A 24,306-nucleotide genomic window follows, 5' to 3' on the forward strand; every position below is an offset into this window, starting at 1 on the left:
ATATTAATTAATTAAAATGTTTGACCACAAAGTTAATGCATTGAGCATAAATCTATGTATATATTGTACATTCACTCTCCAAGCGCAAGAGTTGGTCTCTTTTTTGGAGAGTTACAGTGATAACATTTACTAGATGTGTAAAAGTAGATATTTATTTATTTTATTTTATTTTTATTTTATTAGGGAAATCAACAGTTCTACATACATAATTTTAGTAAACAAACAGATATTGTGTATAAACTCAGAACTAATAACAGATTTCCACATAGTATACAAAGTTAGTAAAGAATATATATATTACATATCAAATAAATACATACAATTTATACATATAAAAATGTTATTTTCAAGTACTCAATAATCAAAGATTTTTTAAATATTAATTTTAAGAACATTAAGTTACTGTAAATTGGGCGGGATAAGGACAAAAATGCTTGAAGAGAGGATAAGGAGGGGAGGGGAGATGTACATATTTATTATTATAATGTCTACTAAGTTACATAATACATTTTTAGTGTAAATTTTAAATCTGACAGTGATGTTTGTATAATCTATATTTTTAAATTTTGTATTGTACATTGAAAAAGTCCTACGAAAAAAAGCATTTTTAACATACGATGTTTTACTTGTTGGTACATGAAACAGGTGGTACCGTCTACAAATCCTGGCTGGCACATGTATGTTTAGAATTTTACAGAAACATGTACTTTTTATGAAATTTATGAATATAAAAATAATAAATATGTATGTATCTGCAGGAATAAATAAATAAAATAAAAATTATTTCAGCAAAAAAAAAAATATATTTATGAAGATGAATCGTCGTTATTAGTCTCTCAAAAACTCGAAAATGGCTTGACAGATTTTACGTGCGGTTTTTTTGCAATTTTTTTAATTTACGTCCTCAAGGTTTATAAATAATAACATCTTTAGTATGTTGAGTGGAAAAAAGTTAGAAGCATGTATGTGTTGTTCATCGATTTTCCGGGGGTTGCCTTCGACTAAAATGCATATGTGCGTTTTTCATCGATTTTCCAGGGTTGCCTTCGACTAAAATGCATATATTGAAAAATTCGGAGGATGTTGTTTTTTGTATATTTAAAAAGTTTGTATTTCAACGTTTACAAACTACAATTATTTTTAATGGATACTTAATTGATTAGTTTCCTTACAATTTCATAATTTCTACATATTAACTTATTTTTAATGGATTTTAAGTAATGCTTTAATAATTTTAACTGACATTTGATACATTTTTGAAAAACGGATTCTTACAAAAAATGCACCACTGTTGGTAAGTAGAGCAGATTTTGACATTTACAAAAAGAATTCTATATTTGAAAACGAATTATTAAGAGTTTTGGAATTCAACCATAAATAAGTACCTAGGTACCTACTTAAATTCAATATTTGAAAATGAATTATTTAAACATTTGGAATTCAATCATAAACAAGTACCTAGGTACCTACGGTTATTAAACTCTTTTCACGACACAACCAAATATTTCAGTTTCGAATTAAATGTCAAGCTCACGTCGAAACCCGGATGGTAGTTAAAGAACGACTAAATACACGTACGGCAGGACTGAGCGTTTGGGCATGAATTAAGTAAGTGTCATAATTTTAGAGGGTTCCGGGTGCGTCTTTGTGTATTAATAGGTAGATGGTTTTAATTAAGAACACCGAACCTGTTTCCTTGGTTACATTAAGCATTATGAAGTAAAGTTAACTTAATAATGTTTAATCTGAAGAGGAAACGCGCTCCGACTTTTTTGTCATACAAACGTATTCCCGTATTTCCTCTCTGGATTATGACACTAGTTCAGTGATTTTTTTACACTCTATAGATATTTACTATTGGCGTGTCCCTATTGTTTCGCTTTTACAAAAATTGTTTACAATGGGAACGAGACACAGTTTTATCTGCTATCTTTGGGCGCATGGTCTTCAATTTTTCTTTTAAACGCAAAACGTACTAGTTACTACTTTTGAAGTGCGGAAAATGGGACGACACGTCGACTTTGTCTATTCTAACAAAAGGTCTGACACGCAGTGGTTTTTCTCGCACAGTATCGGGGAGGCATCGCAAGACAGTGACAGAAATACAATGTTCGAATACATATTTATCAATCTCTGTTCACACAATTTATGTAAACCGAAACACAAAAATAATCATTTATACGTACATATTTAATTTGGACTAAATGCAATAATTGCCATAAAACTTTCGATGTGTTCATTCATGGGATATGTACGAGTATGTACTTAAATCTAGCAATAAGTTCATGCTTCTACCAGCTGAGACAAATTAAATGCATACGCAAAAATTTGCTGGTTGATGCCGCCCGTCAATCAATAGATGCGTTTGTAGTGTCTAGAGTCGATTATTGTAATGGTATCTATGCAGGTCTACGAATGAACAAAATGACTCGCCTACAATCTGCATTGAATGCCGCAGCGAGACTTATTTTCGGAATCTCTAAGTTCAGTCATATCACTCCACTACTTCGGGAACTACACTGGCTACGTTTTCCACAGAGGGTCGAATACAAACTCTGTTGGCTTATGTATAAGTCACTGCACAACTCGGCTCCGGAATATCTAAGGGAACTATGCATTCCAGATGAACTAGCTGACAGGCGTCTCACGCTTAGATCAGCTACGTCTACGGCGAGAGGAAAAGTTATTATACCTCTACGCAAACAGCGCACTAAATTTGGTGAACGCGCATTTGCGGTCGCAGGCCCTATGGCATGGAATGTTCTCCCAGCAGAGGTGCGAGGCTGTGAAAGTGAAGTAATGTTTCGGAAAAACTTAAAACCCACTTGTTCTCTAAATCATTTGAATAAATCCGTAGCACGTGACAGCAAAATAAATTATTTTAATTAAATTACAAATTTAAAAGCTTCAATTAAATTAACTTAACAATAGAATCACCATGTAAAGCGCCCTTGAGGTGTTTTATTACGAAAATGGCGCTATATAAGTTATCCATAATAAATTGCTGGGTTCAGTTCGTAATAAATATTTTTAGTTTCTAATGATTACATGAATACTATTTGTATGCGTTCAAAGGGTACTGCTCGCCAATGCACTAAACCGTGACGTAATATGCAGCAAAAAAAATCTAATTTAACGTTTATGTTGCGTTTAGCATAGCAAGTAGTGTTCGGCATACTTACGGGGGAAACTACATATTTATTGCTGACGTTGCTTTATATTGCGCACTAGAACGTGTACGAAATACAGTTAATCTGTGTCGTTATTCGGTAGGTAGAGAACAACTAACAACTTCTAAACATATAGTATTAGTTGCAAATTATCGACAAAATATGTCACGAGGAGCACTGACGGACATACTCGTATAATAAGTATACACTTTTAGCTAATAAACTTGAACCTAGTTTTACACAGTTTTTTAATCGGTTTCGATACAACAAAGCCGAAAAATTTAATTCAAAAATAAATTATAATATAATAATGATACTTTTAGTTTTTGGAATGCCCTACACCGCTCTTTTACTTTCTTGGAATATTTATAATATGTTTAACGATTTAGATAAATTTATCAAGAAAACTTCTTGGTTTAGATTTACTTTTATTTAATTTCAACCAAAAATATTTCTTAGACTTTCCAAAAAATGAACTGTTTTTTTAAACCAGTTGTAATTATATTTATGTTGTCTGTCCCTTGATAAAATACTATGTGGTCTTATACCCAAATCTTGTAACAGATATTATAAAAGTTCAAAATGTTGTAAACAATTTACCAGTCCTGAAGTTCATTTGTAATTTTATTTATTCTTCTTCTTCAAGTGTCATGTCGGGTTTCCCAGACGTTGACGATCACTAATCTTTAACTATGGAGTTTAATCAAGAAATATCTACAAAAAAAAACAAAATAATTATAATATGTTATTCTTCTCCGTGCCTTGTACGCAAGCGCCAGGAGATTCTGTCCCGGGTCGTCACACTGGGAACATTTTGTGTTGCCAACTCCTTCTCAATAGTAGACCACCATGTTGCTGGGGGTCTGCTTCTACCTTTAGTTTTATCTGGGATGTTGAGCGCTCTTCTTACTGAATAGTCCTCATCTCTAAGCGTAACGTGACCATATCCTTGTACAAAGCATACTTGTCTTCATGACTTGTCATACACCCCCATTTCTCGGCGTAGGGTGAATATTTTATCGTCCTTCTCACACACTTTGGTGAAACCTTTCTGCAGGTGTACGGCGCACCTTCTGTCTTCCATCTGAGCCAAGCAAGTTAAATTTGTACTCATTGGAAAAACAGCTATGATTTCTAGCCCGTTCGAGCCGAGTCTGCTTTATCTTGTCCGTTAAGAGAGGCTTATTTACAGAGCTCCGCACCTGGAAACCCTTCTCTATCAATCTTCTGGTTACGATAAATCTCAAACACATTGTCAGGCTGGTAGATTACACTTCCCTGCGTATTTCTTCAGAAGTCGACGATCGATTATCCAACGTGACCTTGACTATTTTACGATCTCCTCTCGGGGACGTAATTCTGGACCGACGACTTCCTTTTTTACGCTCGATAAACCAGATGCTTTGTATTTTTTTTAAAAGCCCTCACAGAGCTTTCGTCGAACCCACCCCGACGGGCAATTTCACGAACTTTTAATTTTTCCTCCAAAAAGCAAGAATTTTCGACTTAACGACAATCGACATTTGCGTGGAACTTTTCATATTAAGCGGACAATGCTCACTCCAAGACGTGTACTACGAGACTAAAATTATTTAGGTCTTTGTTATATACATTATCTAATTACGAAACCACCCGCCTAAAATACAATGTAAAAAAAATTGTAACGGTCAAAATTTTGATGCGGTTTTTTAATGAACTCTAAGATGTCGCGAAAGCGATGAAACCGGTCGCTGGATATTCCAAATTTGTGAATTAAAGTATTACTCGTCTTTTATTTCTATAATAAATTACAATGAACTTCCATCAAGAATTTTCTCTTACAAACTTAAATGTTTCAAATGATAAAGATAATTTGGACATAAAAACAACATCTGTCTCGTTCCCCTCGCGGTGTTTTCCACTCTGGCAAATGAGACAGAAGCCTACTTTACCTTCTGGGACTGGATTGTTAGTATGTAAGTAATAAAGTCCACAAATGGAATTGGCTAAGAATAGAGCATACGGTTACGGCTGTCAGAAAGATGACAAATTGTCTCAAGAAAGTGACATACTTCTGTTTTCCTTGTGACGCTTGGCGGCCTGGGAAAAACAGTTTGAATCAGATGTGTGCATTATTGTTTTTTTTTTTACAATTATTATTTCAATGGATATTTTCCGCATCGAGAGAAAAATATAAAAAAAACGGTTCGATTTCTGGGGAGGTTGACATTAATGATTAGTTTTTAAATGCGGTTTGACATTGAAATATGTTATTGTTATCTGGACCGGCGCTGAAAAGAAATATTGCATTTCAAAAGTATGTTTTTAGCAAAATATTTATGCCGTCGCACGGCCAATATAAATATTGCAAAAAAAATGTCCTGTCAGGGAGCAAAAGGTTAACGTGATTTTTCATAAACGTGCCATAATAAATTATTTGAATCGGGTTGTGGTCCCGTGACCAGTGTCTCGGATACACGACTCGAAGGTCCGTTGTTCGAATCCCACTCTACCCCAACTTGATTCCCATTTTCAAATAGTGAGTTATTTACAAATCGTTGAAAATGGCTCTCAAAATGAAATTTATGAGTAAATCATAAGAAAACATATTGCAACAGAGATGAAGAACATTTTAGAGAATTTATGCGGGTGAGATTCATCTCATTGAATTATTTCACCTACACACTAGGCAACGCCTGTTTTTTTTCTTCTATATTACATTATCTAAAATGTTCTTCATCTATGTTGTCATATTATGTTAATATTAACAGCTCGCCAGGGAGTTGAATCCAGTCCGTGTCTACAAAAACCTACCCAGCCGCTTCCCTTGTCCCGCGTCTGGTGCGTATCGCTTCGTTGGTCAAATACGTTTTTATCGCAATTCTTTTTTGTCGGGGAGGGGTAGGGGTTTGCAGAAGGGATGCTAGCCTGAGAAATAAAAAATTTACTCCATTTTGAGATCATAATTTTTAAAAATATATTTTTTAAAATGACTTTTTGGAAAAAAAAATAGGATTTTTTTAAAAGCTTACCATGAGGAATGTTCCTGTAAAGTTTTGAGGTCTGGCACTGAAAAACCGTGTATACAGGTGTTCTTTAAACCCTGTCACATCCGAAACCACAATGATCAGTATGGGCAAGAAGACATATTAGCATATTCAAAAAAATATTTAAGACAAATATTTTTTTTAAAAATAATATATTCAAAAAAACAAATGGTTGCTTACTTCAGCAGGGGAAAAGTGAGGGGAGCGCGGCGCAGTATCAGACTAAGCAACCATTTACTTTTTTTAATATTTTATTTTTTTTAATTTAAATTTAAATTTGTTCTAAAAAAAAATTTTATGTGCCAATATGTCTTCTTGCTCATACTGATCATTGCGGTTTCAGATGTGACAGGGTTTAATGAACACCTGTATAGGTATATATTTTTAATCGAAACGGAAATTGAGAACAAAAGTTTTATTGAACAATTTTAAAAATGGGCTACGCTACAGTGTTATATTATGACAATACGAGAAAATATTGTTTTTTACCCCCTTGGATAGCAGATTTGGCGAGTCGGGTGAAAGTGCTTCTCTCTTGTGTATTGGTTTTACGGAGCATAAAAAGCGAACTAAAATGTCGCGCACAAGTAGACTAAAACTTCCCAAGTGGTTCTACAAAGGCGTACCGGCCTGACTACTAAAACTACTAACTACACGGCTGTTTACAACTTCTTTCTTCTGTTGGACGACAAAAGTAAAAGTACAGACGACTCAGACACTATAACAAAAGTTGTTTTTGCACAAACTTCGGCCCAAATAAACCAGAATAAGATTATATTTGTGAAAAAATTAAGAAAGTTAGTTTTAATTTTGACATTCGGAATACTCACCTGAAGTCATTTCAAATACTAAGACTTTTTTATGTAATCTGTATAGATTTTTTACAACTTTTATTAGAAATTTTTGCTAGCTATCTTACTATGTATAAAAACCTACTCTAACCTTATGATAACCTGCTATAAAGTTACGCCTAGGCGTAGTGGCAGAACGAGGATGGGAATACCATCCTTATTCTACCGCTCCCACCTTGTCGTAACTTTATACCAAGTTTACGAGTAAGGCTCCTAACGAAATTCTTCCATCTAAGGAGAAAAGACTAACAAAAAAACACTTTTTAAAAAATATTTTTTTTACTAACAAGCGGTAGCGTGAGATTCATATGATAGAAACAATTCAATCGTATGAATCTCGCCCTCAACAATAAAGGTTTCAGCTCTTTAACTCCACAAACGTCAACAGATGGAATAATCGAAGGAATACAGATGTTCAAATATAGGCAGAATGGTGAATGTTACAGTGTGTAAAGTGGCCACTTAAACCAGCCAATGACATGTCATAAGCCCTGTGGATGCCTAGACTTCTGTATTCCCTTCTCTAAAAAGTTTTTCATCTGTTGTAATATGTTAAACAAGCGACAGTTTTGTATTCTATCATATGTATTATTTTGACTAAAATACGTTCATTTCCAATAGTTAATTTTCATATTATATTTTTTATTGCTAAACAGTGTAAGGAAATTATGAGTTTTATATTTTAACTCCCGAGCCCCGATTACAACGTGTAATGTGAAAATGTAACGTGAAAATGTGTATATTTATATAAAAACTTAAAGTACCTTCATTGGTTACCTGTAATTGAACATGTTTTGATAAAAAAATTGTACACGTAATACTTTTAATTTACATTTAATTTTACTTTATAAATAAAATTGAAGATAACCGTTAACTTTCCATTGCAATACGGGTCCTGGTAACATAAAACTTGACTAGTTCATTATAAATATACGTTGTTTATACATATATATTTTACAATTAAAATTATATATTTAAATATTTGCAATGTGTAGATAATGCAAACGAAACAAAAACTCTTAATTATAATAATACAAAAAATATGTACTCGCGAATTCACCGTTGTATTGTTTGTTTTTATAACTAACCACAAAGGCAGGATAACGTTGTTCTGGCGTGTTGTCGAGTGGTGTGTTGAGGAGCTCTCTGGTGCGTATGGCTTAGGTATAAATGGATATTGTTGTATGGGCAGAATTACTTTGCTCAAGTGTGTCATGTCGAAGCGCCACGACGCAACACAGTGGAGCAATGCAATTCTGCCCATACAATATCCGTAGAAATGATAAGCGCCAGATAATTCCCAACAAACCACTCCACAACACACAGGAACAATGTAATCCTATTCTTAGGTGTACATAGAAGAAAGAACTCCAACGCACCATCCCAATCTATAGAAAAACGCGTGATAGGCATGAACGAATTAGATTGTTAAGGGATGGTGGAGCTCCTACTCCAGTTAGAGATTGACAGGAGACACGAGGTTTCTGTTTAATGCGTATTTATTACATGGCGAATAAATATCGAATTGTGTCACGCGAGTGTTACTGCGATGAGGAGTCGAACTAGCTGCACTTGAACTACATGCGTTGAACTGACTTGTTGGACTGACTGTTCGGGCTGGCTGGACGTTACTACGCCCTGTGGTCTTTTTATAGGCCACGTTCCTTTGTTCTCCATATCTCCATGGTAGGAACGATGTTAATGTACTGCAGGACTCTTGCATAATATGTTGTATTGGCTTCAAAAGAAAACGCTAAGTTTCTTGTTGGAGTCGTTCCTCTGTATTTCAGGTGAAAATATTTAGCACGCGTGTGTGTCATCGATCAATGGACTATGAGCCCCACAGACAAACCATTTTCATTTGGTTTCTTCGGCATACGAAGAGGGCTTTTACTTTTTTGCCTCTTTCAATATGAGTCAAGTATTTTTATGCATTTTAGAATATTTTCAAAGCTGAAATAAATCGATTGAACGAAAGTGAACAAAGTAGGAGCTCCGTCCGGCAAGATATCGTTAAGTAAACAGTCAGGTAAACAAACAATATCGATCGAAAGCGTCTAACTGAATACTAAAAGCAGGAAATGATGAAACAGGCCAGGACACGCCCACGTAACGCACTGACAGGAGCATTAGACTTGTATTGCTTCACGAGACCATTAAGGGAATCTCAACACCAGATGGCTCGCGAGGTGTTCCGCAAGGCGATCGCTTAGTCCCCTAGCATACGAGTTATAATCCATAAAAGATCACTGACATATCGATACTTGTAAATAATTGGTTTGAGATTTTGAGCAAGAACGAAAAGCAGACAACCCTAAAATCAGGTTGGACGGGAAACACAAATAGATGTAAATTCATTGCAACAGAGAGGGAAAACATTTTTTAAAAGAAAAAAAGGAAGTATAGGCATTTACAGGGCCTTTTTTATGACCTGTCATTGGCTGGTTTAAGTGGGCACTTTACTCACTGTGTGACATATTTATATTTTTAAATATACTATTTACCTGGGTAGTAGTTTTGGATTATAATATTTATATTTAAATCGTTTAGTGTTATTCAAAATCGTTTTAATATTTTTAATTAATCAAAATATTCCTACTGCCAATTTTTTTAAACCAATATTTTTATAACTGTTTACATAATTTTATACTTTTGTTAATAACTGTTGGTATTAATTTGAGTTTGCTAACAAAATTTCGCGAAGCAACTTTGTGGTGCGTCGTGTCGGCCTGCACAATCGGCCTAGTGGTGTTATGGTCATCGCGTTTGTCTACCATGCGAGAGGTCTCGGGTTCGATTACCGACGTGGTTGATATGAAATATTTATTAAAAAGTGTGTTTTTACACTAGAATATTTCATAGTCCCCTAGACTAGTGCCCGAAGCGAAAGATTGATCATCTTACCTTTATGTAACAAAAATGATGAATATACGCTGGGATTGGTGAACCAATGCAGTGCTTTATGCACCATTAGGTGCGGAAGAGAATTATGACATTGAAAAAAAATGCTATTTTTTTATTTTTTTTTGTTTTTTGCTCATAATTTGGAAACTATAAACTTTTCTTAAATATGTTTTCTATTCAAAATAAAAGTACATAAAATTTACTATAAATTTTATCACGTAGGTTATTTTCTTCGACGAACCGTCGAGGATCAAGCGCTAGTTGAAAATTAGCGTACTTCGGCTGTCTCCTCAAAAAGCCACTTTTTCCGCGTCCCACTGAGGGGTTGGGTTTGACTCATCTATTTGCTGTTTTATAAACCGTGGATATAATAAGTATTTGGTGTAGTACAACATACGAAGAGATAGATTAATTTTATACACGATTTTGTTGAAATAGAGCACGCATGATGGTACGAGTAAAATGAGTTTACCCGCGCCTGTCTTCATCACTTAATAAATGTTTTCTAAGGCAATTTTTAAAATGAATAGGACACGCGCTATGTAGCTACAGTAGATGTTGCAATTTAGTTCCTATTTGTAAACACTTTTTTTTTATTATACAAAAGCAGTTCGTGGTCATTTTAAAATAATACAAATGGGGGCTAGATTTCCTTACCGTCCATGCGCTCAGTGCGTGCAGGACGTTTGGGGATATTTATGTACTAAACAGCGCCCTTGGGTGATTTTTACTATGTCTATGCATGATATAATGATGTCTCCGGAATAAGAAGTATTTTCCACTAGTGATATATGACTGCATAATAAAGGCTTTGCCAATCATGTGCTGCAATATTTGTTCGATACTAAGCCGACTAAGCTAATATTTAACTTTTAAAAAAATCATAAAATGAAACAATACAATGCACGATTTTAAACATCAAATATTAAATATTATGTACACAGGTGCAGTTGCGTTGCTTTTCATCTTGAAGTAAAAATAAAAAACATGGCGCAATAATATATTATAAGTTCCAGAGAAACAATCTGGTTTTCTCATCTGTAGACGAGTCTACGAATTATCTTAAAAGATTTTGTTAATTTGATCTTATACTCAATGTAAAAGTAGTAATCAAATATCTGCAGTGATTTCATATAAGAACTGATAGACAATTTTCTGCGCTCGACCAAAAACTCACGAGCGTGCATAAATTTCAGCATTCATAAAAACTGAACAAGTGACAAAAATGCCTAATGGGAGGAAATAGGAAGAGTGAATCAATATGAATATTTGGGATACTGGCTCATTGGCAGTGGGATCACTCTCGGGAAATTAAAGGTAGGACGGAGATGGGAAAGAATTGCTTTTTACAAAATGCGTGACCTTTTTCGTAATAGAGACTTCAACCTCAATGGCATACAGCCACGCTAATTTTTCCCGCTTGGAGCGCTGGTGTAAATGTAAAAATGTCAAATATCAACAATATTTGAGTATGTCCAAATGCTTGCAGACTGGCTGGATTTCCTCCCTAGGGAGTTATTAATATTTAAATTTATTTCAACAGAGAGGACATTGAGAGGACAAGTCTAGGCTTCCATATTCTCTTATCAAAAATGTTTTCCCTCTCTGTTGAAATAAATTTAAACTATCAAATATCGTTTACGGTTGTGTTGTGTGCTATTTTTTTTATAGTATTTTATTAAAAATGGCCCATAAATACGGGAGCTGGACTATTTATGAGTTTAAAAAAGAATTAAGGAATAGAAATGCAAAATGTGCTGGCAAGAAGGAAGCTCTAATCGAAAGGTTAGCTTAGTGATTGGAAGAAAACCTTATTCTTATATTTCTTTTCAAAAATCATTAATCGTGTTGTATTTGTAATAATTACAGGTGCTTTAGTTACAAGTTGCTTGTTTATAATGAATCCATTATTTATAATTGATATATTTTCAGATTGGCTGTCTATGATCGCAATGATAACTTTGTGGAAATTGATAATTTCATAACCGAAGATGAAAATGAAATAGTGGGTATTGCTTGGCCTCCAGATGAATAATTTCGAAGCGTACAAGAGGCGACTGCAGTACCACAAATTGACATCGAACGATGTCAGTGAACATTTAAACGGATATTTTCTTCAAGTTTACAAAAAGCGGGAAGTTAATAGCGAAAAGCGGTTTTCACTAACAGAATCCAAGGGCATCACATAATCAGACTTCATGAAGTGATTTTTACGTACTCTTGAATAAAGTGTCGGTTTAAATTTAACTCGACGTATTTTTACGAGCCACATCTCTCTTCTTTTTACATCGCTAGGAAAACGACGCCCTGTCGTTCTTGAAGAGCATCGCGGTACAACACATAGTGAAGGCATCGTAATGAGTTATAACATGTGTGAAAAATACGTAAACAAAGTTTTGACAGATCTACATTTACAGTAGCGCTAACTGGTGTCGATTTTATGAACTACTCAAATTATCCTGCCATTTGCGCAAGCGAATTGTGCGATGCTATAATATATTTTCAGTACTTCTCTACGGCGTCGAAAGCTGGACTCTCACCGAAGCTAGCGCAAAGAGAAGTGAAGCATTCGAAATGTGGTGCTATAGAAGAATGCTTAAAATATCATGGGTGGCTGACTTCGCAAAGAAGGAGTATGAGAACGCATGAAAAATGAAAGAAAACTAATCAATAGAATTATTAAGGAAAGAAAGTAAGAGTACTTTGGACATTTCATCCGGGAAATAATTCGACATAGCTCTATCATGTTACACGGAATTTAAGGAAATTGCAGTGCTGGAAGACGACGTCAACTCCTGAATCAAAAACTTGAGAGTGGTTCCACTATGGCTCCAAAACCGTTTTTACAACGGCTGCGGATAAAATAAAAATTGCCATGATGATGTCCAACCCCAACCGTAGAATGGCAATTGTTATAAAACCAGGCAAAAATGAATTTCGTTAGTTATTAGAAAGATGTGTATTTTAAAAAAGATACTATAATAATTTTCCTGTAAATTTAATACTATGTATGACACTATAATACACGGGCATTGCACTTACAATGATTGAGTTCCTTGCACATTTGCACAAGCATCGAGACGCATTACTGAGGTCGTAAAAAGCACATAACATGGACTATTGATGTGATGTTGTCCAAACGACCCATATAATTCTTAATGTCGACCTGCACAGAACGATAATGACGAATCGTCCCGTTTATTGACCATTATCTTTATGACAGCGGTACATTCACATAACTTACAGTAATATTGTGTGACTTGAGTTATTATTAGTTATTCTAAAAGAGACATTTTCGATAAGGTTAAGGTTATCGTACACGAACATTATTAAATATGTATCTGGTTTCGATACGATGTGATCTCATTCATCAGCTGTCGATACAAAAACAATTTTGTAGCCAAGGGCGATATTCAATATGAAAATCAAGGTCGGTAGCGATACTTAAGTAACTATCGAAAAGGTTTCGATTTAAATTCATCAGTCTGATAATTTTCCAGATTGATGGACTTTATCTTATGCAAATCAATACCACCTGATCGAGGCATATAAGTTAACTCCCCCCTAAAGTTGTGCGACTTGAAGTATGCAGACGATGCGGTTCTTCTTGAAAATTCTGTTGATGATTTTCAGGAAATTGTTGACAGACTAGGAAAACCCTACTCGTCTGAACTTAATATTAATACCAAAAAGACTCAGATTATGCGCAACAAATCCTGTCCTGACCCTGACTAGCCTCTCTATAATAATGGATAGAGTATCGAGAAAGTTGACAGCTTTAAATACTTGGGAGTTCACATAACTGATGATAGAAGCATGCACTAAAAGCTCGCAACCCGCATAGGAATTGCTAGAGCAACTTTGAACATGATGCGTGTTGTCTGAAACTCTAGCCTATACTCGGTCAAAACGAAATTTCGATTATTCATTTCTTGTATAATGCCAGTACTCCTATATGGGTGCGAATCTTGGCACCTTACCGAAGCTTAGAACACCAAACTTCTGAGTTTTGAGAGTAAGTGCTCGAGGAGAATATTGGGTATGATGTGGTTCGATTTTATAACTAACATTGAAGTCCGAGAACAGACACAGAGGTCTCCTATAACGAGCGTCTTGAGGATGCGGCGGTGGACCTGACTCGGACACGTGCTGCGCATGCCTCGGAAGAACCTAAACCCGAGTTGCCTATTATTTAAACCTGCGTCCTAACGCTGTCCTGAAAGGCCGTCGATGACGATCTTCCGACTTTATTCGGCAGAACTAAGAGGCGCTGTATTGACGTGGATAGGGTCTCCTGGAGCCAACTGGTGATGCCCACATGCTTCACTTAGGAGCGGATGTGGAAAAGAAGAAGAATAGTAATGGGAAGTATTTATCTGTGTGTTCCTCATGACTACATCGGCTGCTTAAGCTGTTTTATGTTCCTGCTTGCAGAACCAGCTAGCCGATGGTAATGCCAGTACGAAGAGCAATATCTTTACTCAATCGTATCTCTTCAGATATCTACATATTTTGTGTTACTGGAAAAAATTAGGATAGCTTCCCTGTACTCTAAAAAGGAAATATCACATACAACGAATACCCATAAAAAATATGTGAATTGTTTCATTTTCAAAACCAATATTGATATTATGGAGAAATGTTTATATAAATGACAGATTGGTGACGATGTTGTATTTAAATTTAAACGGTCACAAAGTTCAAAATTTAACCGAATCGTGACGTATTAGGGGCGTGGCCAATGATTCGTTTTCGCGGAAATTTAAAATTATATATATTTTTTTTAAATTATGCCACAAATTCACAGTAGTTCATAGACTCTTATTGATTTCAAATTTTTAAAAAAAGGGTTTATTCCCACTGGGTATTTTTAATTTACAAATTTTCACATTAAAATTCAATTGTTATTTTTTGCGTGTACGTATGCCTTAAAATATATATTTTGTAATTTCTAATAAATAAATTGAAATTGATAGAAAATTTCAAAAAAATCGCAAAAAATTTAAATAAAAATTATCATTATTCAAGTCCGCATTTCAGTACGCTTATTAAGGTACGTTAGTTAAAAATCGTTCAAATTTTACATAAGGAAAGCTAGTTCCCTTATCAATTTCGGTTTTCTCATCAGTTTCAAAACGATTGATACATACGGGGTAAAATATGAAACTCTAGGTCCAAGCAGTTTAGGATATTTTTGTTCTTTAGAACTAAACAAAACAAATAGCGACCTAACTGTAGTTTCTTGTTCAATAACGTAAGAAATTCATTATTACTCTAATTGATATAGTGTACGCGAATAATACTACTTCGGAATTACATCTCTCGACAGGTTGATTACAGGTTAATAGAAATATGCTTTAAGCGCGGCCTCACTGCGACAGCGGGCACTTTAGCCGCACGCGGCAAGGAAAATGAATATGATTATGGATAATATGACATAGCAGTATAAGGAACATTATTATTTAGTCGAAACGTTTGCCTCGGGACAACTTTCAATAGCGCGACCAAATGAATGACATTTAAAAGTAAAAAATGTTAAGCCTAAAAGATAAGATTGCGTAGATTTCATATGAATTTATTGATTGGCCAAGATAAAAGGAAATTCACTGCCTGTTCGAACAACGTTCCACAAAGGCACTTGGAAAATAAATAATAGAAATGTCAAATGAGCATGGCCAGTGGTCAGTTGACTCTTGTGAGGATGTGATGTCACACTAGTCTACATTCTACATACGAGTACGATACAAGACTCGATGTATCTTTCCAATTTTTTTCAACGACGAAGTTGTATTTTTCTCTACATGTCCAAACCAACGCAGAGCTTATTTCTTGATTTTGTCGAAAATGTCTATCTCAGCCTTACATAATGTACGGATTTCGACAGCATTCAGCCTTCTTTCATCTTCGCTCCCATGCATCAGAGTCGGGACTGGGGCTCCATTGTGAACTGCTAATTTTGCTTTTCGCGACAAACATTTATTTGCCAAGGTTGATTTAAGTGCACCGTTCACTCTGTTCCCGACACTCACCCTCTTTTTAATATATTTCTCAGTCATTCCATCCCTAGTAAACATGCTTCTCAGATATACAAATTTATTTATGAAATAAATATTGAAATTTATGATAAAATCATTACCGCAAAAGTCGAGTTGATAATACTATCGATTCGTTTGTCGATAGTGATTCGAGATTGCGAGTTTGGATAGTTGAAACGAAGTCGTGAATTTCTAATTACTTTGCATACATATACGTATTAAAATATCTTTCCATAATTGGGCACAGCCTAAATTGATAAAGATATCGCGGTGAAGTGGCCATCGGTCGTATATGGCACAACTTGCTAAACATCCGGGAAGCAGTTGTTCATCAAGTAAGTTTATATTATCCATCTTGAAATCTTCTCTGCTTAACTGAGAAAGGAAACACAAATAATACAATATAATGTACAATGTGCGATGATGACTTCCTATTGTGCGAGTATATGTGAGTATAGTCAGATCAATGCAATTCTAGAAGCAGAGATGGCGCTGATGCAGTATTTCTGTCAAAGTCACTTAGTAAAGAAAAAACTTTTTTTTTATTTAAATAATATAATTATACATTTTTACAATTTTTTTTAAATTTCAGATGTAAATGTATTTTTACTAAAACTAAAATCCCACCAAGCCACATTCTGTAGCTTGTTGGTGGAGATTATTACCGATATGAATGCAGCGACAGATTACGGTGCGCCTAAGATTTAAAAACAATCACGAATAATGAACAATGAACATATAATTATTATTGTGGATTTATACAGCGCCATTTTTGTGAAAATCACCTCAAGAGCGCTGAATATACTTAATTAAAATTCCTAACAATAATTAAAAGCAGATTACTCCAATAAATAAACAATGCGACTCATACTCAATAATTAAAGACGTAAAAAAATAAAGAGTGGGTACCTGATATTCAATTTTATAAATATGTACTCAATACTTAAGTAATATAACAATTAAAATAATAATTGGTATCGAACCTGCGACCTCGCGACCAGGAAATAAAATATCAATCTAGCATTAAATTGCCTTTCCAATAAGTTAAATATTATATGATAGAACACTAGTGCCTATATTATATTCTCGTTGGACATTGAAACACCACTTACAGAAAAGATTTTGACTTCAAATCCTAATAATATTTTTCGAATAATAGCGAAAATCCAAACAGCACGATAAAATATTAGACAATTTATATCTATTGAATTATAATTATTTTAATATTACTTATATTTATTTAACACCAGGCCAACGCAATAGCCGCTGTACCATGATGCCTACTAATCTCCACTCGATTTCCTTTTGCAGGATTTTACCTGAGAAAAGCCGCTGAATAAATTTTATTTTTTAAGTTATAAATATCACTAAACTCGTCTCGATGAGATCTACAATCTGGCAAAACATGATAGCTATGCCTTCGTTCAATAGGGTTAGGTTATATTAGCTATGTCACTTTATAACATGTCTACTTTTCTACTTCCAAAGATAGCAAATTGATATTCATATGTCACTTAACAACAAACATGACAACAGACGTGACATACCACCATAGAAATGGAGTAATGGTTGACAATTTATGATATGTCAAACACATCTTGTTTTGCCGTTTTTTTTTTAGATGGAAAATATATTTTTTTTTTTTTTAAAGAATTATGTCAAACATACCTTGTTTTGTCAACCATTGCACTATTTCTAAAGATGGTGTCATGTCGGTTAAAAGATGGCTAAATGTGATATGTCTGGAAAAGATTGAAAATTTTCAGTATTTTGATTAAACACTTTATGCTGGAAAACAAAATCGGATAATAAATATGATGTCCTCCATCCCCTCTACTATTTTCATAAATTCTCAAACAGAATATTTTCATAATTTAATCAGTGCATGTTTGTCCTAATCAGTGCATGTGCTTATTAAAATACATGTCGTGTTGGTTTTATTTGTTTGTGCAACAACTATGGTGAAGGTGTATAGTGGGTTTTGCCTGTTAGTTTGCATGCTGGTTATTATGATGTTCTCATTTTCGGAACCGGCTCCAGTTCTTCAATGGCATCTCAGGTTCCTTTGTTTCTAGTTCTGGTTTTGGTCTTGCGTTTACACCAATAACAGAAAACCCGTTAAAATTTTTTGGAGATCATTTAGTAATCGTATTACAGTACCCGGCATTAAATAAAGTACATAGGGATTAAGAAAGCGACTGCCGGCCTAATTGGCTAAGTTCGACTTTGTAGAGCGTCTCTTTCGCTCGACGTAGCTATTTTATTGACCGGGTACCGGTACATAGATATTTAGTGTGTAATCATTAGTATTGTACCCAGTAGTCGTTTATTTCCCTAGTATATTTTTAGGTGGCAAGTACCGTGCAGCAGTTTTACTTGTAAATTGATAAACATATTAGACGATAGGAAGATTTGAAGAAAGTAATCGATCATGATTAAATTATCTGGTCTGATAAATTGTAATCGATGGGCCGTGATTTAGGAAAACAATTTCCATGAAATTAATAAATCATTCGAGAAATTGAATCAGCACTGATTCGGAGTACTTTGATTAACAATTAACCTAATAAATTAAACGCTCGGTTAAAATTTTACGCACAAACATGGAGAAGATCATTGAGTGGGTAACACGAAAATCTATTACTTACTTCTCAAATTTCCATCACCGCACCGCGTAGTTGCAGTTTCTACTCTTAATTCCAAATATTTTGTCGTAAACGTACCTGAAATGAAAACAATAAATTAGTAACGAAAAAAAACGAAAATAATAGTGCAAAATATGTAACTTTTATAACTAAATAATTATTTTTGACACAATTAATAACTGTTGTATTTGTGATAATTTTAGTATTTGAAGCTCTAACTTATATTAATGATTTTTTAAATTTTAACCGTTTGAAGTCACCAAATATAGTAAATATGCTGACCGGTTTCGGCAAGTAATAATTCTTAACAGATAATAAAGAACCTCGGAGAATATAAGAACGTTTACTAGGTAGTTACACCACTTTACACACTGCGTAACATTTACCAATCTTCCCTCATTTAAACATTTTTTTTATTGCAAAATTAAGGCGAATTATTCAATGAAGATTATTCATTTTCAAAAAGTATAATTAGATTATTATGTTGTTAGACGGCTAACTGTGAAATTGGTGTCGCGGGTTCGATTCCCGCCAGTTGCAAGAAAAAAATCCAAGAAAGATTTTTTCTCAGTTGGTCTGGGTGTTGAGGTGTATTTTTCAATACCTCCTTATATATCCCCTCTATCCCACCTGCTGTCACGCCTCAAAATAGAGGCTTAGCGGGTTATACCTTTAAAATATATATATATCACATTTACCTTGTGTAAAATCGCTAAATAATATATATTTAATATACCGACCGGTTTCAAAATATGACTGTTCCTAAAAATGAGGACGTAAATGTTAGCAGATGATAATAATAATATTTGGCTGATTTACAAAGCGCCATTTTTGTAAAAAATCACCTCAAAGGCGCTTTACAATTGTATACTAAACTTACATTCTAACTAAAGTGATATATTATTATTATTATTATTATTATTATGATTATTATTTATTTAATCCAATATAAAATACAATACAAATACATAGTTAACAAAATGTCTATACAATAGGTAGGTACATTCAATATATATATATTTTTATGGATATAGCCACTCCACTGGCATTATATTTCCTGATTTAAAATTGAGGGTATGATAGTCTAAAGAAGTGGGATTTAGGTTGGGATCTGAACTGACTGGGACTGTCAATGATTCGTAAGTTTGAAGGCAATTGGTTCCAGGCAGAGGGGCCGGCGGCGGCAAAAGCACGATCTCCAAATCTAGTGTTTGGGGAGCGCCGGATTTCGACAAGTTTTCCTCTTCCTGAATCATACAGATTCATACAGTTTTTTAGTAAGATGTGAAATATTGAATGTTATTTTATTGTAAGCCTCGACGAAGGAACAGTCATGCTTTGAAACCGGTCGACACACAGAAGTGTACAATGCGACGCGTTTCGTCTTGTTAGGACATTATCAAACCAATTTCAATATTTACAAAGTTTCCTTATTTACTAACAATAATTTCTGTTGAATGATATAGGGATATGTTATTATTGTATTTTTTTGTAATATGTATGTATTTGTATGAATAAATAAATCAAATGAAAATAGGTCTCCGTTGCAACAAATTTAGATGTTTTATTGTTGTTTTTATAGTAAAATGCTCTGCACCATTGACTCTATTTACTTGAATAAATAATTATAATTATTATGAGTACGGGGGTGACAGTTGGCCGTTGGAGAATCAGGTGTTGTAGGTATTTTGGTACAGTCATAGCTGTGAGTCACCCAAGCTACTGAGGGCTAAATCACCCCTCCAAGTAGTCGGTGCTAGGTACCCACTACACCCGGTACCCACCACCCGCATAACAGGGGCGTTCGGTGACTTTAAATACCGATATACTAGTATTTCATCCCTATGGCCGCTATAGGGAGATAGCGGGTTTTGAAAATAGAAGACTCATATTATTATATTCGTACACAGTTGCTTGCAAATACGGCTCAGCAGACTTATCTGCCTTAATTTCGTTTCGTAAGTTCGTTCGTTCGTCATATATCCATCTCACTGTAACGCAATCAAAATCGTATTTCACTCTCGTTCCCTCTCATACGATACGAATGAATTTACTAAACGAATAATTACAGAATAAGGCCACAGCTAAGACGATAGGCCGCGGAAAAGGGGGGTTCGATGAAATTATTAAAGTTATTCAATAATAAAGTGGACTTTTTTATCCTACTCTCCAAAATGAATCTTAATGTCCTCTTTCGCGTGACAAGAATTAATTATTTATTTCATCTGCCAGTCTATAGCGCTAACTATGCACAACACTCTTTCCTTATCGTTCTTGCTCGAACTATAATGGTTTTTTTTTCATCTATTGATATATTTTACATGCTCCTTAATTTATTTTAAAACGTAAAATTGTATTTTAAAATAAATTAAGACTTATTATTTCTGGCTGCGATACGATCCCACTTACTATTTGATGATGCATACACCTGAACACTTACTCCCACACTAATACACATAAACACACATCTACACTTATTCTCATACAAATACACATAAACACATCCTTTTGTTGCAACACAATTTGTTGATATGTATGATTTTTATTTAGAAACTTCGCTGGTCCGTCTTTAAACCGTATTTAAAAAAATGTTATTATATCATTGTCGACTGTTTGTTTCTTTAAAATAAATAAATAATATTTTAGATTGTTTGTTATTCTCTCGCAGATGCTTGTTGTGTACATATTACCGGGTTGGAACCGGGTTTTGGTCCCGTGGTAGTATTGTGGACTCGGGTGTCAAAGATCCATGGTTCAAATCTCACTTTACCACTACTCGATTTGCATTTTTCCAGTACAAATTATTTGCGACTTTTAGGAAATGGTATGAAAGACAACTGCGCGTTGGACTAATTGTACCTTCCTAACTCTGTGTTGACCTACGGTCTAATTGGTTGGGGAGCTTGCACAAAAACCGCCCTTGAACCTGTAGCAATTGCACAGAAATCTTTAATCCAAGTAATTTTAAAAAAAACATTTCGTTATCCAAGTGACTTGCTCTTCAAAGAATTCAGAGTACTAAATATTATTCAACAGTATATGTAGTGGTTACACACATAAATAGAGACATTTACCCAAGCGTCAACCACAACCATAATACAAGATACTCTAATAGGGATCTGATACTAAGTGAAGGGGTCAACACTGTTCTAGCATCGAGACAACACTATTACGTAGGCAAAAAGTTCTATAACCTTTTGCCAGAACCATGGAAAGACGGGAGTGCTGTCAAGTTGCGGAAGGTGTTGACCTCGCTCTTTCATGACATTGGTTGTAGGTAGTCAGAAAAGTTAATGCATGCCACGGATTGAAGATTTTTACTGGATGTCAAAATTAAAATATAATAAAGAATAATTTTAAAATATATAAATACAGATGGCAACCATGAAATATCGCTTTATAAATAAATTGTATATGTTTTATGAATGTATGTATGTGTATGCGCATGGGTGTATGTACATGTGTATATATGTGTGTATATATATATATATGTGTATATATGTGTATGTGTGAATTTATATCTATCAAAATGTGAACACTAGTAAGTTTATATTTTATATGTCTGTGTTCTCTATTAATATGTAAACTATTATCATTTATTAGAGTGTAATTGCCTAGCTTGAAACGGGGTATGTACCTTTGTTAGCTGGACAAAGTAAACGTAAAATTGTATTTTTTTGATGAAAGGTGTAAATAAATAACTAAAATCGATATTTTGTATTCCCATTTTTTCAACACCAAAACTCTACTGAATTTGAATAATAATAAAAAATATATATATATTAAAGTTTTTTTTTGCGTCGGTAAGTTTTCCTATTTAAAAAAAATGATATCATATTTGTGTACGGGCGTTAGAATGCGGTGGTTAAAATTAGGTGATTTAAAGGTAAAACACAGGAATCAATGTGTACAATCGTCACAGTTAGTCTTGACAGTTTTAAATAAAAGATTATTTAATCATTTCTGTTTGTTAAGCGTTTTTTGAAGGAACAAAGAAGATAAAAGCTGCCCAAAAATATTTTTAAATATTTTTTAGATATAATTACCACACCAACAATTAGTAACGAGGCCAAACATTTATAAAATGTATGACTTTTCATTATAATAATGATAATTAAGTCATTTTTTAATTAACACATTTTGAATCCACAGACCAATGTCGTCATCGTTCATAAATTAGTTCGCCAATCATAAACGCCGGTTTGAATGTTTTAAAATTATTTTTAGAAAAAATAAATATTTGCAATTTTATGGTGTACTTAAACATTTCAATTTTCGGAACGAGTTGCAAATAATACACTTTTAGAAAATGGAAATCAAGTTGTGGGTTCGAACCTCGGAACTTGGATCCGTGCGACCGGGGCGCTGGCCACGGGACCACAACCCGATTCAAATCCCACAAATTAAGTAAACTAGGCGAAAAAACAAACTGCTTTTTTTGTGGACAGAAAAGTCGCTAATTGGTTATATCGTGGGTATAATGGCAAAAAACGTTAACTCGAAAATATGCGGATTTGACTAAATGATGCAATTTCGTAAAGTTTTTAACGCTCTGCAAACTGGCAAAATACACTTAGTCATATGAAGTTTCATACATCTGTAGTTTTAAAAATCAGGCTACTAGATTTCAGAGAGCTCATTTGGGCAGCTTTTTTTTTTATTTTTTTAATTTTTTTATTTACTAATAAAACATATAAGACATGAATATCATGATATTATATTCCCAGGAGTTGTACGAGAAAACTCATTTGGGACGGTACATAAAAAAATAGTACATTTCTTGTAACAATACATAGTATACATTTAAACAATAAAAATTTAAACAAATTTTAACAATCTATGAACTTAATATTAAAAAAGGAAAGAAAACATTTAAACAATCTGTGAACTTAATATTAAAGAAGAAAATAAAAACATTCAAACAATCTGTGATCTTAATATTAAAAAAGAAAAGAAAAACATTTAAACATTCTGTGAAATTAATATTAAAAAAGAAAATAAAAACATTTAAACATTCTGTGAACTTAATATTAAAAAAAGAAAAGAAAAACATTTAAACCTAAAACACAATATATAGACTATTCACATTTCTCGTTTGACAACGAGCAAATTTTCCGTGTATGTGGGCACCGCCAAGGAGACTTATGTCCTCAGATGCGGTGTGCGGTATGTGGTGGGCAAGCTGTAGTTTTAAAAATAAATTTAAGGTTAAGTCGTATACCGGGTACATTATTCAGGCTAAGAGCTTTAAATAACTTAATATTTACTTAATATAAAATTAAGAAACTGAAAAATTAAAAACATGTTTTTAAATGAGCACTTAATATTTTACTATATTTAAATAAGATTTAAAGAGTAAAATTGGAAGACAACTTAAATGCTCGAATTCTCAAAACAAGGATTTGAGAGTTAAAGTTTTTTGCCAGTATAGGTACCCACGATATACAAATATTTAATAACATTTAATAAAATGTTTGACCACAAAGTTAATGCATTGAATTTGAATAATATCAACATGTTTGCGTCTATAAACTAGGCTTGACGCTAGCGGTACGATTTTTTTTTTCTAAAAAATAAGTTAACAATATTATTTTTAATTGGCAAAAGTGCTAAATGACTGTGGTTGGTGTGACACGCCCCTGCTAGACAGGCCCCTACCCCTACACTCACATCCT

At 33.9% G+C, this 24,306-nt stretch overlaps 1 protein-coding gene across 10 annotated transcripts in view; it reads right to left on the minus strand.

The window, feature by feature from the left end:
- Nucleotides 1-24,306, minus strand: part of siz (Brefeldin-resistant Arf-GEF family protein schizo) — a 247,742-nt gene that overhangs the window by 166,946 nt on the left and 56,490 nt on the right. Inside the window, exon 1 of one of the 10 annotated variants that reach the window (XM_088239195.1) lies at nt 18,635-18,705. The exons of the other annotated variants lie outside the window; for them this stretch is intronic. The gene's annotated coding sequence lies outside the window, so the exon portion shown is untranslated. Of the gene's footprint in view, nt 1-18,634; nt 18,706-24,306 lie in introns of those variants that run through there. 10 annotated transcript variants of the gene reach the window in all.

This window comes from Micrasema longulum, unplaced genomic scaffold (assembly GCF_059751315.1).
Source record: "Micrasema longulum isolate JH-2025_06_02 unplaced genomic scaffold, ASM5975131v1 h1tg000114l, whole genome shotgun sequence".
Classification (NCBI taxonomy): Eukaryota; Metazoa; Arthropoda; class Insecta; order Trichoptera; family Brachycentridae; genus Micrasema; species Micrasema longulum.